The 12180-nt window shown below is 42.5% G+C and overlaps 1 protein-coding gene across 4 annotated transcripts in view; it reads right to left on the bottom strand.

The window, feature by feature from the left end:
• gnb1l (guanine nucleotide binding protein (G protein), beta polypeptide 1-like) overlaps window positions 1–11794 on the bottom strand; it is a 33941-nt gene extending 22147 nt beyond the window's left edge. Inside the window, exons 1-2 of one of the 4 annotated variants that reach the window (XM_049578202.1) lie at window positions 6481–6525; window positions 5955–6015 (exon numbers count right to left, since the gene is read on the bottom strand). The gene's annotated coding sequence lies outside the window, so the exon portion shown is untranslated. Of the gene's footprint in view, window positions 1–5954; window positions 6016–6377; window positions 6552–11761 lie in introns of those variants that run through there. The other 3 variants (XM_049578205.1, XM_049578203.1, XM_049578204.1) reach the window with 3 other exon arrangements.
• Window positions 11795–12180: the final 386 nt, after the last annotated feature.

Below are 12180 nucleotides of genomic sequence, written 5' to 3'. Positions count from 1 at the left end.
CCTCTCTTACTCAATACGTCATAAATCACAGCCCCTGACAGCTTAATTACAGTAAACAGACGGAGATTCAGGCTTCTCACTCCTCTTGTGATCAACAGCCGTTGTCCCAGAGGCAGAAGTAACAGCTCAGGCTTTTATGTCGTCTGTAGGCTGGGCTCCTGAGGAAACCCAACCGACCGCAGGTATGCTGCAAGGAAATGATGCGTCAATGTTAAATTGCCGTGCAATCACACGTGAGTGATTCTTGGTACCTGGCATCAGATAGCTAATATCAATCTATCCATCCATTCTCTAAACTCCTTATCAAGTTTAGAATTACAGGTATCCAGAACCTGTTCATGCTAATACTCAGCGAATTTTAAATAGATCATTTTTACCAAAAACAGACTTCTTAAATTCAGGAAGACACGCCCCACCCTCTCAGTTTTATGCTAAACAATATACAGACAATGACTTTGAGAACAACCACCCACACAAATACAGATGGACAATTAACCTACCAATAAAAATAAGCAGGTTTTACAAGCTGCCACCCCTGAAGCTGCTAAGTAAATTCCTCCCTCACCACACTGAAATATTTTTTCTACCTCGTTATCTGCAATTACATGTTCACCAACTACGCAAGAAAACAAATCCTAAATGTGACTTTTCCAAAAAGACCAAATTCATCTTAACCACACCACTACAACTAATAGAACTCAAGTAGCGCACAAGAACACACTCAAGCTGGCTGTTCCTTATGGGAATACTTTGGTTTTCAATAATGTATCATGACTGTGGTATTGTGATAACATTGTATCATAGAGCCTCTAGTGAGTCCCACCCTTACCAGCGACCAGAGCTGTTTTTTCTGCAGCCGCACCTATCTGGAGAGAGCTAAAAGGAATAAAAAGGTGAGGATTTTGTCCCTAAAGGACAATATTTTATTTTGGAAATATTATTCATTATTAATAATAATATTACTGACAAAAGCTGCAGCACACATCCAACAGTTGCCCTCCTGCCTTATGTAACGTTATAGGCTACTCAAATAGAAATATAAAGAAATGTAATGGGGGGGGGGGGTTGGGGGTATCTGTGAAGCATAAAAAAATGTGCCTGCCTACATGTAAATAACTACTTTTTCCCAAAATACTGCTGGCTCTGTGGTATTGGAATTCATTTATCGATACAAAAATAATCTGTACAAAAACTGAAGTGTAAAAACAATAACTTGGGTCTGTGATGTTGCCAGGCAACTGGCAGAGACTCCCGGACATCACAGCTTCATGCCAGCAGAGAGCTGTTTTCAGTCTTTATGTCAGGCTATGGTGTCTCCTGACTCAAGCTTCATACTTAACACACAGATATTAGAGTGATATCTTCTCATCTAACTCTAGCATTAAAGCCAGTGAGTGTATTTCCCAAAAACTATTTACAGTACATGTAACTATGTCTTTTAGGTCATCTGAGTTAATGAGCACAACCTCACCACCACCACCACCCCAACACACACATCAACCCCCCCCCCTCCACTTTTACTTATCATAACCCTTGCTCCCTGCAATCAGTAGACGCTGAAACTGGAGCCTGAGGCATTCAGAGGCAACTCATTTCAGGAGGTTAGTGGTTAAATTGTCCATGTGAACCTGTGAAGCGGAGAGACAGAGACCCCTGACCAGCCTGCCTAATTAAGGACACAACGCTGCAGTCTAACAGATTCACAGAGACATAGTCTCATAGTTTAACACACTGCATGCGGGCAAAGTGGATCATTTTCTCCATATCCACTATGGAAAAGATGGCACTAACATCCAACTAATTATGTAAAATGCAAAAAAAAAAGGTTTATATTTGAAATGGTTAAGCATATGTATGAGACTTTAACCACTCATATCTCTGAACCAGCCGGAAACCCTTCGACCAACAACTGTACAAACTTGTTTCTGTGTGGTATGAAAAAAATGGCAAAAACCTTCAACAGTGTTTTTGTGAGGGTCTATCAGTTAAGCCCTGAATGGATGGGTAAGACTGCATTCCTACGCCAGAGTCCAGTGCCTGTGTGAGTGTGTGACAGGGTGAGGCTCATCCTGATAACAGGTGGATTAAGTGCCCCTTATTGTCCTCTTGCAGCAGACCCGCATGGAGCTAGCTGTGAGTCATGTACACAGTGGACTGAAAATGTTTTCATTGTCTCAAGACCAGTGGCTGTGGGACTTTCCAATGGCAATCACAGCTCACTGTCAATCACAGGCAACAGTTGGGGACAGTGATGCAGGCGTAACTCGGGGACTATATAACCAAAAATATCGAAAAGACGTGAATAACTGCCACTTTTCCCTGCCACTACTTCCTCAGTGCACTGCTCCTTCTGTTTTCCAGGCGTCAGCATTTTCAGTGTCTGAATTGCCCACAACAATGGGTCTGTTGTGGTGGCTGCAAGCGAGTCACCCACAAACCCAAATACAAACATGCAGGCAGCTCAGGAAGGGGGAGACAGATACTGTAAACAAACAAGAAGGTGGCAGGATGTCACTCTAATCTATTCGCAAGGACCTTTAAATTATTCCTTGCTAACAGAGAGAGGCGACCGGGCAAACAATCAAGCCGATCACTTGTCTAGCTCGTATGTTTGATATCAAAAAACATCTTCAGTGAATATAAAGAGACCATGCTGGAGTAGCAGTAGTAAGTAGCTGGGGTAGATATGATCATCAAGGACAAGAAACTTGCTCTATTTCAATCTCCAAAATGAAATGAAACTAAGAAGCTTTCATAAAGTGACTGAGCGATAGATAACAAATACCCAACAGGCCAGTGAACTGTCTTATTAAACATGTCCACAGGAAAAATCTCAGTAACTACCTAGGCCTAATTAAACTTGTGTGTCTCGGGCAGAGCATAATAAATCAGACTGACTGATTAATATACCTGAGCTGGATATGGGAGCCAGTGGGAAGAGGCAGGAGAGGAGGACTGAGGCTCCTGCTGGCCTTGTAACAGATAAGACAGCTCTGGAGTAATCTGACTCTAAGTCCATGGATAAAGGCAGTTTGTCTCTTCTTGGGCCGTCTGTCCACACCTACTGGGTAATTAGGCCTAATTATGAGAGAAAGGTCCGCTTCCCCTTCATGTTATTAAATAAGAGCCAGCCTCGTCCGCCAAGGATCTCTCAACACCAGCAAGGGGCTGGCGACCTTCAGATCAAACGCAGCCACTATCTATGCACCCCCCCACCTCGACTGCAGCACCCGTTCCCCTGCCTCGACATTACTGCACATATGAGGGCTTGAGGAGGGAGGGACAGGGAGGGTATTCGTTATGATATGGGGCATCAAAGTTTTTTTTTGACTAGAGGTTAGCGAGGGAGTCCTGTCCACATTCCTTGCTTGGCTCTTTAGTGCTGGTATCATGTGATCGGCAGCTACCCACCTGAGCTGCCCCCTTGTCAAATTCTGCCATTCATAAATAAGAGCAGGGAGGGAGGGATATACTGATCACAGGGGTTTATTATAGAAGCTTTATAATGCCCCAGCTTCACAGGAGCCATTATGGAGGCATGGGATCCCGAGATCCCCTGCTGATATCAGCCTCATCAAATATGAGATCTGACCTGCATGATGAAAACTCAAAGTAGATTACACATAACTCAAAAGCTGCATTCTAGATAGGCCTGCCAATGAACAGCCAATGTTATAACCATTCAAACCAACTGTGTTTCTTTTCTGTGACATCTCTGCAAACAAGCTTAAAAAAAATAAAAAAAGGACCTCAAATCCGCCCACTGCTGCTACATACCTCAACTATCGGTCATTCTGATGTTTAGCCTATTACAGGCAATGGGCTTATCTGCTGTTTCCCTGCTTTTCACCGTCTCGCCAAGGGGGTACTTCCACCTCGCTGGCTGGTCACTGGGTGGTGAGCTGGCTCTATGACCATTAGTCAGCCTTTCTGCCCTAACCCTCCCCCAACTAATACAGATCCTTCTGAAGAGGAAACTAACGTGCTAAATAGAGAGAGAGGTCCATTATAAAAGTCCAGTTAGACAAACAACACGGGAAGTGGCGAGGAAGACACACACCCTTTATTGTGTCTTGGTGGGGTTATCTGGGCTGGATAAACAGCCCAGCGTCAGCTAGAGGCTGAAGTCAGACACAAGTACACCAACACCCACTGTCAGTCACAGATCCAATGAGTGGGAAGAGGTGGCATTGTTCGCGTGAATGGCGTGAATGCTAAGCAGGGGCCATTGCAGATAAGAGCTCAATGCCTTGTGGGTGTCATTGAGGCAGGCACTGATGGAGCACTGTGTCAGAGGGTCCCGTTTTAGGAGGTCCTGACTGTGGTCAACAGGTACCAGGAGTCTTATCTGTTTGCATTATCATCCATTTCCTCCATGAGGTCATTTACCTGGACACAAGAGGATAAAGGGACACAAGAGAGTCGACAGCTCAAGTGTCATCGTACATCTCCACACGTTAGGGGTGTGATAGGCTGCGGATCTATAGGGATTTTGCTGTCCATACAGCAAAGATATGACAACAAATAACTGCTTGTTGTGCCATAATCTCAATAAGACATGATGCAACAGGGACAAAGAACACAGAAAACAACACTTTGTCAAACAGCACATCCCCTGTGTTAAAACTGTCAGTCATCTTCAGGGGTGTGATGAGTGATTGTATGAGGACCAAGTAATGGACGGTGAAAAGTTTGACAGAGTGCTGACTATTTGTACAAGGCAAACAGCTTCCGGAGTTCAACCAGATCTATTCAACCAAATTTAAAAAGCTCCTTTAAATGGAAAAGCTTCACATAATGAATACAACTCTAAGCTGAGCATTTGCACATTATCATGGGAGATTCTGTGAGCTGGATATAGGAGCTCCATGATCAATTTCCCAACTAAAAAGCACTCAATCCATTTAACTGGTTTTTCAAATAAGATAATACAAATTAATATATATATAATGATAGAACATGTTTTAAACACAGGTGTCAAACACAGAGCCCACTTGCCAGAACCAGCCTGTTAAAGGGTCCAATACGGCCCACTGAATGACTCTGCATACCCAATATTGATACACTAGTGAAGGCTAAGAGGTGCCACATTACAGAAGCAACATTGAGTAGCCTACTTCATGTAAAATGGTGCTTCAGAGGCTTTTCCACCCTGAGTACAACTCTCTGAAATAACAATGAATAGGCCTACTTACTGTGGTTATATTTAAAGATATTGAACATTATGCAGAATAATGCCAATTATCAGCTTCAGTTCAAAATAATCTACTGCTGAGGAGGCACAACCAAAACTTTTGATATGTAAATGGATTATAAGGCAGGGAATAAACCTGCTTTCTCGTTAGCTACTACATTAGTTTGGTGTGGTGATGCCAGCACTACTACACAGGAGTGGAAATGTATGGATAATGCCCATGTAATGACAGTGAGTATTGGACTGACTGAATGCTGTATGCAGATTGTTAGAATGTACTTATTTACACTACAGGAAAGGGAAAATTTTAAAGGAGTTATTTAAAGGTTATTATGCAATGGTTTTACTGGTATGGGCCACTTTGGATCAAATTGGGCTGTACTGGCGAATGAACTAAAATGAGTTTGAGACCCTCGCTTTAGACATTTTAAATCTGCATCTAAACTTGGATCTGCTTAAAAATACACTGGACAGACAGACAGACAATCACAGCATGTGTGTCAGCTGTCTTTATGAGCAGTGAGTTCAGAACAGAAGGTCAATCGCAAACACATAAAACGTATTCATATGCCCCATCTTGCTTTTCATTTTTGTATCTGCTCTAAGTTTTCCCACACAACCCTTTATTCCAAAAAATAATTTGGGTTATAACAAGTAGTATAACTTGACATTTCATGAGCTTACCTATGAACAGTCACAAAAAACTTCATTAAAAAATGAAGCAGTTTTTGATGCATTAGAAAATGGCACATGCATTTACCTCACTGACTTTAGTAATGATGGAAGCCATAGTATTTGATTTGATCCACAAGCAGCATAGTCTAATGGAAGATGATTAAAGGGTTGACAAGAGAGTTAGTTACAATTCAAGCATTGTATATAAACGTGATATTGTACATGTATTGATTCACAGCTCGTTTTTTGCCAGCTTTACTATTAATTGTCTGTAAATAAGACAGTACTGGTGTCTCCATGTGACTCTACTAGACGTTATCAGGGCTGCGTTGTACACGCAGTTGAGCTAATTATGCTATAGCATAAATTAAAATGCTGGGCTGAAACCTGAACAGGTAAGGCAACAATTCATATCTAGAGGCACGAACACTGTCAGTCTCATGTTGTCTACAAGGTTAGCAACAAGCTAGCAATTACCCACAACAACTGCTATAAACAATACATATACCTTGTTATTACATAGTAGGCGTTATCGCCGGGTAAAGTAGGGTCACTGTAGTAGAAAAAGAAGCTTTAACAAAGCTTCAAATAATATCAATTCAGTCACACACCGGTGTTTTGGCAGTTGTCAGAGAGAAGCAGGCAGCTCTGCGAGAGGATACAAAACATGCGCCGGGAGCTGAAGGACCCCTAGTTAGAGCAGGGGAGCTGCCCATGAAAGTGCCTGTACAGAAAACTCAGCACTCTCTCTCTCTTCAGACTGTCTGCCTGTGTGTGTGTGTGTGTGTGTGTGTGTGTGTGTGTGTCCATTATTTTCATAAATAAGTATATGTGTGGGGATATTTCAATTATTAGGTGTCTTTCAAATACAAAAAAACATACTATGATAATAACAACAGCAAAGCAGCAATCTGATATATAATTAAAAATCAGATTATGTTGACTGTTAGATTGTCACTTAAAATGCCTTTTTTCTTTTGAAGCCAAGAATTGAGCTTTAAGTCTTACTAACTCATCTAAGTTACTACTATTTCTATAATGTGATTCAAAACACTACCTCAAAAAAAAAAAAAAAAAAAAATCTGAACTGAGCAATAGAACTTGCAAAGCCTCACAATACTGCAAGAACAGGGGAGTCTTTATTTTTCTCCCATCCTTTTCAGTCTAATGGAGAAAGAGAGACAGAGAAAACACAGGGCCCTAATCCACAGAGCACACAGACCCCTTTCATGGGAGTGCTGGGAGAGACCTTTATTTGTCCATTCCTATCATGGAGAAAGCGGGTTTCAAGCTCGGCTAGGTCTGAGCTGGAAGATTAGCTGAAACCAGAGTGTTTTAAACCTCTTCTGTGGCTGTGGATTAGAGTCAGACAGTCCCCCTGAACTCTGAAATGAACAATAAGGAGTACAGGTGGCTCAATGGGAGAAGGTGCATAGCATGCGGAGCACACTGAGTTGGAAACCTCCAAGCAACAACGACAAAAATGCCCAAAAGATTAGGGATAGCCGTCAGGGAAAGGAGGGAAAATACCTCACATACACCTAAACATAGTGTTTGGACAAGCGAATGTTGGCATCTGGGACACGCCCCAGTCATAGCATGGTGTATTACTGGGGAGAAGCCAGCACAACAGTTTTAATGTATGTGAACCTGCTTGAATTACATTGTCACCTCCTAGACATACCATGCTCAAATTATACTCAATAAGACATACAATATTTGGGATTTAGAGAGAAGGATTATCAGTGTATCTAATTTACTAATGAGCTAGATGAAATACATAAGCACCTAATGACATACATGAAAGGGTGAGTCTCAGTTATAGAGCAGCAGTGAGTTTAAACCAATTAGTGCAAATGGAGGTGGCAGGACGGTAACCCCTCAGCAGGAGGTGGGAGAAAGTGTCCACTGCCCTGCCTGGACAGATACCATGGCCTACATAATCATCAATTATTCCTGGCATCTCAGTTTACCCAGGGGCAGGGAGGGTGTACGGGACAATGCCAGGGTGCACTTGAGAGCTACAGCCATGGCCTCCCTGTGGGTCCGAGGAGGAGGAGGTGCAGGAGGAGGAGAAGGTGGGGTGACAGTGTTGGGGTGTGTATGCAGTATCATCCATCCAACCCAAGAGACTGCGTGGTAAGGAAATCCCTGGAATCCCACTCTCGCTCCAGCCACCCGGCCATGGGGGCAGGCAGGTCACTTTACAGCTCATCACCAAATTAGAAAGGCTGCGGGTCAGCCTGAGCAGCAGCCAGACCGCAGAGAGATAGAAATAGACGGGAGTGCTACGATGCAGTCTGCTGGTGCTCATTCACCAGGCTCCTCTCTCATCATGAGGAGGCAGAGGACTGCACTGTACACCGTGGAGGGCAAAACTCCAGGGAGGAACACTAGACAGTGCATTTCAGTCCTCTGAGACAGACCAAAAAGTAATGAATACATAGTGTGGACACAGAGAGCTACTGTACCAGGAGACTGACGAGCATGAGGAATTTTCTTGACTAACATACAGGGCAATAAATCAACATAAGATATGTAAACTAAGATACAATTATGATATATATAGGGACAGTGCCCAAGTTAGAAAACAGCTATGTTATGTTACTGTATATGTGGTATTCTATACCACGCTTATTTGTATGCTAAATATGATGATCCTGACAGTTAGCTTAGCTTATCATTTAGACTGAAAAATGGGGATATAGCTAGATTTGGTTGGTCCAATTGTCATTTATAGGGGAGAGTGGGGTCAGTTGGGACATTTCTGCATTGACTTGAAATAACTTTTCATTACTCACAGGCTACTCAGACAGAAATTAAAATAATTTAATCCCTGAACAGATACAGGTGTCTGCTAACAGTTTATCAAGTTTTCTAGATCCCAACCCAAATGTGAAAGGCAACATTTTGTAAAATCTACAGGGAGTGCATTTTGGCCTCCTCAGAATGGTTGGGGAAGTGGGTAGGGTCACTAGCACCAACTAGCACAACTTAAGGATTGGCTGTGGCTCGGAGGGTACAGTGGGTCACTCACTAATCAGAAGATCAGCAACTTCTTTAAGTATCATAAGGCAAGATGCCGAACCCTAAACTGCTCCCGATAGCTGTTCCATCGGTGTGGGAGTGTGTATAAGCTAAGTAGCAGGTGGCACCTTGCCTCAACCACTATTGTGTTAATATGTGTGTGACTGGGTGAATGTAGTGTTAAAGTGCTTTGGGTGGTCGGAAGACTGGAAGTGCAGGTCCGTTTACCATGTGGTATAACCAATGCCTAACTAACTAATTAACTAACTAACTAACTAGCTAACTAATGCATAGCTAAAACTGGTATAGCAGAAGAAAATGATAGATAGATAGATAGATAGATAATGATTTTAAGCTTTAACATGTAGGAATAATTGGGGCGTCGGTGGCGTAGTGGTAGAGCAGGCGCCCCATGTACAAGGCTGTTGCTGCAGCGGCCCGGGTTCAAATCCAGCCTGTGGCCCTTTGCTGCATGTCATCTCCTCTTCTCTCTCTCCCCCTTTCACACTTACCTGTCCTGTCCATTAAAGGCAAAATGCCTAAAAAAATAAAATGTAGGAACAATCAGAAGATCTCCACTTTGAGGTTGAATGTGAAGAGGGATAATGACATATTGGCTAGTTGCTTTCTAACTTGCTAAAAAGCCACTGTCCCAACCAACCATGCTCTACTCCAGGGTCTTTTTGTACAGATAAAAAAAGAGGGATATTGTGGTAATTAGCAAGCTTTATAGTAAGCTTCAGTAAGCTTTATAGCGTTTTTGTGCTAAGCTAAGCTAACCTCCTGACTCCTGCTTCATATTTCTTGCTTCATATCTTGTCATTTAACTCTCAGCTAGAAAGTGAGTAAGTGTTATCTCTAAATATGTCTTTTCCTTTAAGGAACAATGATGAAGTCTCTCTTAAGATTCAATTACGTTTTCTAAATGATAGGTGGATACATATTGACTTTACTCATGAACCTATGCAGTTAATATAAGGCCACTGTCAAATAATATCATAAAAAGAAGAATGTTTGCTCCATCAGAAGGACCTGATCCCTATGTGTTCATGTTGCCTTAATCTATTGCATCAATAAAAATGAATGTTGTCTTATTTCAGTTTAGCTGATTCTGTTTCAGGGAACTGATATTATACATGCTGGCTCACAGTCACACACAACTTACGCTATCTTATACCTAGCTTTAACTTGAATATAACAGTGCCATAGTTAATATTATTAGTAACACCTGAGCTTTTCCTGCTATGTTAAAATCTCTGCCATCAAAAAGGCCTTTCAAGTTTTTTGTTGCGCATGCTGCTCCTCAGCCTGATTCTTGCTGCATTCACATGTTCCTCTGATGGCCCATTTCCATATTTGGGAAGTCATTCTTCCAACTTTGTTGTTTTTATGAGCTTTTAGTTTGGAAACAACATGGATGCATACATGTAACTTTATGTTTCCCTGAGTTTTCTACGTGTCAGTGGACGAGTACGCATTAAGTTATCAGAAGAGGAGGAGAAGATACTGCATGTGGGAGTATGTGTTGAATGTGCAGGTATCATTCAATGTGAAGGCGAGGCCTCCCCTACTAATATTTTCCTTGGGCATCTTTGCAGGTGTGAATGGAGAGATCTCAGGGAGGGCGAGGAGTGACTGGTCTGCCTGTCACTTTGAGGCAAAGAACAAAACACATCATGAATAAATGAGTGTGTAGCGGGAAGGAAACACAGGCACTATCAGCACCACTGAACCATCCTCCCTTGGAACAGTGAAGAAGAGGAGGCACCCAATGTCCAAAGTTAATATCTTTATCAGTTCTTTTTGAAACTCCTCTGTAATGATGAAGCTGTTTCTCATGGTCTCTCTTTTTTCTTCATTTATTTATTTGACAGGGACAGTGAATATTAGTAACATTTCTGACAATATGCCAGCATTAGCCAGAAAGGCTTATTTCTATCTGTGGTCCCCAGGCAGGCAATAATTAAAAGCACAAATGTTAGGAATAAAAGCCAAAAATACAATTAAGGATAAAAGCAGTGAAAATATGCAGTAACGTACAGAGCACAAAAAAAATGGCAAATAAGACAACAAATAAATACCTCACTGTTCACAAGTTTGATTCCTAATAAAACAGGCTTTTAATGTGGTGGAGAAACCGTGGGTTCAAACCAGGAACCCTCTTGCTGTGAGGTGACAGCGCTAACCACTCCACCACCATGCTGCCATGCATACTGACTATTTTATCTCTGATGTTTACATACAGTCTCTTTAAAAATAAACACATGACGTTGGTACAACACCACAAATTGACTTTTTTCCCTTCAACAACAAACACACACAGTTGGATTTAGGAAAAAAGAATAGGGTTTGGCTTTAGAATCTTACGGGATGCGAAACGGGTGAAAGTCAGTGTTTGTTGGACCCATCTACCACCACCCCTGCCCACCCCACTTGGACTTTTGCCACCTAGCTTTCGTCCTTGTCCTGCCATATTTCCCCCTGACACTGCTGAGGGCTGTTAAACTATCATGGCAACCGGTCGCGTATCATGCCAACGTTAATGAACGCCTTTTTTCATCAAGTCACTGCCCAAGTGCCAGATTTCAACAACTTCGGAGTGAGACCGGGCTTGTTTTGGTGTGTGTAGGGCTGTGACTGCATGCATTTTGTGCCATACTATTTTATCTCAGGCAGTAACAAAATTATGTAAATCTTTAAGGACATACAGATAACAGTAATACAACCTGCTTTCTAAAAATCCACCTCCATAAAAACAGTGTTTAATTTCAACATACTCAGACTACAGTATGAAATGAGAGCATTTTCCACATAAAATGATTAATTTGTGCCTCTGGTAGTATTTCATGGATATTTCTGACTCACCTGAGATCCCTGTGATCTCCTGAGGTCCGCTCTGGCTTTAGGCTGTGACTCTTTGGGGAGTCAAATCTGCTCAGCAGGAGCATTGCTGGAGAGCTTCCACTGTGGGCCTCTGTCCAGGGAAAAAGGGGCCAAGTGGTTCATCCAGCACAGCAGATCAGTCTCTAGTGGAGCCAGGAGCCGTTCCTCCTGTCTGAAGATGACTTGCTCTGGGCTGACAGGACTGGCATATTTTCTTGGTTCAGCCATAGGCTTTTCCACAGACATATGAACAGGCCACAGCCCCGATGGGTCCTGACCAAGCAACAACCTCTGGGGCTGAAAAATGAAGCCAATGCTTATGTGCCAAACTGCAGTAACTCAATTGGCCACTTGAGGCTGGCTCCATAAGCGAGTCAGTCCCCATAGACCCCCATGTTAAT

This window comes from Epinephelus fuscoguttatus, linkage group LG6, assembly GCF_011397635.1.
Source record: "Epinephelus fuscoguttatus linkage group LG6, E.fuscoguttatus.final_Chr_v1".
Lineage (NCBI taxonomy): Eukaryota > Metazoa > Chordata > Actinopteri > Perciformes > Serranidae > Epinephelus > Epinephelus fuscoguttatus.
This window is presented reverse-complemented; position numbering and strand designations above follow the sequence as displayed.